This window comes from Silene latifolia, chromosome 11 (assembly GCF_048544455.1).
Source record: "Silene latifolia isolate original U9 population chromosome 11, ASM4854445v1, whole genome shotgun sequence".
In the NCBI taxonomy this organism is placed as follows: Eukaryota; Viridiplantae; Streptophyta; class Magnoliopsida; order Caryophyllales; family Caryophyllaceae; genus Silene; species Silene latifolia.
In genome coordinates, this window is record NC_133536.1 from 272,391 (window position 1) to 275,496 (window position 3,106).

General features: G+C 43.1%; 1 non-coding gene across 1 annotated transcript; it reads right to left on the bottom strand.

The window, feature by feature from the left end:
- Positions 1 to 1,762: 1,762 nt before the first annotated feature.
- Positions 1,763 to 1,869, bottom strand: LOC141615620 (small nucleolar RNA R71). Its single transcript, XR_012530032.1, has one exon. It is a non-coding gene; the product is annotated as a small nucleolar RNA R71 (small nucleolar RNA).
- Between the last annotated feature and the right edge of the window lie 1,237 nt (positions 1,870 to 3,106).

The window sequence follows — 3,106 nt, forward strand, 5'->3', positions numbered from 1 at the left end:
CATTGTTCATCTTTCCTTTGTTTCGCTTTCATTTGTTCATCCTTGGATAGTTGTCCTCAAAGACTTAATCTTTGAGTTGATTTGGTTAAAGATTGTGTCTTTTAGTTTAATCAACCTTGTTATTAGATTAAATCATCTTTCTTTACAACTATTGTTGGATTGTTGCATGTTTAGTAGTAAAATCCATCTTCCCACCATGTTTGTGACCAAAGTTTCCATCTTTATTGTTTATTTTGCAATTAGGACCATGATTAGTGAGTAGTCTTCCACTAGGGCTCGGTTTGACCCAACATGAGTAATTTCTCTAATTGAATTTCACAAAGGCTAATTATTTGGGGAAATTGGTGAGGGTAGTTTAGAGGAATGACATGGTTTATGGGTTGACTTTTGGGTAGTGTTGACTTACGACCCTTGACCACCAACGAGAGTTGGTTAGGTTATGATTTGGATACCCGAGATTTGACCCTATTGTTAACCTTGGTTGAGACCAGAAAGGGAGAAGGCAGGGTAGGACACCTCTAATCTAGCGTTTGAAATCGACCCTCGAGAGAGGGAGTGGGATGACCCGGGAATTGATGGGGCTTAATGACCTTAGCAAATATTGAACTACCTTGGGAAAATGCATGTTTTTGGGGTAGTCGGGTATTGAGTTAGGGATTCCGACCTTCGAACCCGAGAGGGGGGTTGGTGGGTAGTACTAGTGTCCTATTTCGAACCCGAGAGGGGGGTCTTAGGCGAATTAGAGTCGTCACCTCCTCACCTAACTACCCTTGTGATTAGCCTAGAGATTTGATTGTGTGGAATTACGAATTGTTTGGGAAGAACCGAGTCTTAGGTTTTTAATCCATTTGATTTACAACCCTTCATTCTACCTTGCTTTTTCTCTTATTTCTTCTTTAGTTGTTCTACCTTATTGTTAGTAGTTCTAGTATAACTTTCTCCCTTTATTGTCGACTTAGCTAAACCATAGAGTTAAAACGATTAGTAGTCTTCCTAGCTCCTTGTGGGATCGACCCTTAATAGTGTACAACGATAAAATCGTGCACTTGCGAGGTATAGCTTGATACCATCAAGTTTTTGGCGCCGTTGCCGGGGAGTTCGGCTAGATATTAATTGTTTTCGTTCTTGTTTAGACTAAGTCTTTTGTTACTAACCCCTCTCTTGAGTGTGTAGGACTTTTTGCATGGTTAGGAGAGCTCGAAGAGGTCAACCAATACGCCCGATTGACCACGAGATCAAAGCAACCGCGAGAAGACTAAATTCACTCCGTAGAAGAGGGCTTATAGAAACACCGATTCCTCAAGAAAATCCAGTAATTGAGAACCTTCAAGGAGAACCACGGGTCTTTGAAACTTTCAAAAATCCTTTTGCAACACCGGAAACGGAAGTAACAATGGCCGCGGTACCTATGAGAGATAACTTGGCTCCGAAAAAGGTGGTGAATCCGAGTATTGTGAAGCCACCTATTCAAGCCAACAATTTTGATGTGAAAGCCACCTTTCTACAACTTGTCCAAGGGAACCAATTCGAAGGGGGAGCCACCGAAAACCCCAACGAGCATCTCAACGAGTTCTTGGATAGTTGTGACATGTTCAAGGCCAATGGAGTGACGGAGGATGCAGTGCGCCTTAGGCTTTTCCCTTACTCTTTGAGGGGAAGTGCCAAGGAGTGGCTTAAAAGTTGTGAACCCGACTCTCTTCGGACTTGGGATGATGTCTCTAAGGCTTTTCTCAACAAGTATTTCCCACCCCAACGAACCGCAAGAATCAAGAGTGAGCTCCAAGGGTTCACCCAACAAGAAGATGAGACCCTTTATGAAGCATGGGAGAGGTACAAGGGCCTCCAAAGGCTATGTCCTCACCACAGTATTGGGGATGATGAGCTCATCAACAATTTCTATGAAGGGTTAAACAATGAGATGAAGATGAACCTTGATTCCGGCTCGGGGAATGGAGCTTTGGATAAGATAGACCACAAGACGGCGAAAGAGCTTATTGAAGAAATGGCTTCTCGTACCTTTCATTGGAACAATGATAGGTACAAGAGGAAAGGGAAGTCAACGGTCGAATCGGCCAACAATGTGGAAGTGAAAGAGATGATAGAAGAGCTTAAGCAACAAGTTGCTTTGATGAGCTCAAGCAAAACATCTAGCAATTCTTCTATGAGGAACCAAGTCTATAATTGTGAGCTTTGTGGAGACCAAGGACACCCACCCAATGAGTGTCCTTTGGTGGTTGGAGATGGCAATTGTATGGAGCAAGTGAACGGGATATGGGAGTCTAGTCCGGCCAAGCAAGCATTTAACAACAACCAATATCACCCCGGATTGAGAGCCCACCCAAACTTCTCTTATGGCTCTCAAAATGTCCAAAACCCAACCTTCCAACAAAAGTCAAAACAACCAAACTTCCAAACTCAAAAACAAAACACAACATTCAATCAAGGTCCACCGGGTTTCCAAGGAAGAACCTTCCAACCTAGACAACAATTTCAATCACTTAACCCACCAACCACCCAACCTTTCCAACAAACCACCCAACCTTTCCAACAAAATTTCCAACCATTCCAACAACCCACCCAACCAAAGTCAAACATGGAACTCATGATGGAACAAATGATGACATCTCAAACACAATTCATCAACCATACCACTCAAAAACAAGAAGAGACAACCACATCCATCAACCAACTTAGAACCCAAATGCAAGCTTCTCAACGGATGACGGACAACCAAATCTCCCAATTGGCTACCCAAATGAGCCAACTACAAGCCTCCCAAGGGAAATTCCCGGGTAAAACCGAGGAAAATCCGAAAACCATGAATGCTATCCACTTGAGGAGTGGTAGAGATTTGGAAGACCGGGAATTTGTCAAGAAAAGGAAGAGTAGTAGACCGGGTAATGTCATTGAACCTCAAGTTGTGGTTGAACCTCCTAAGGTAATTGAAGAAAAGGAGGGAGAAGATGAACTCGTGGAAGTTGTTGTGGAAACTCCAAGAGTGATTGATGAACCAACAAGGGTGGTTGAAGAGCCTCAACAACAAGTTGTAAGAACTTATGTGCCACCAATTCCTTTTCCACAAAGGTTGGCAAGAGCCAAACTTGAA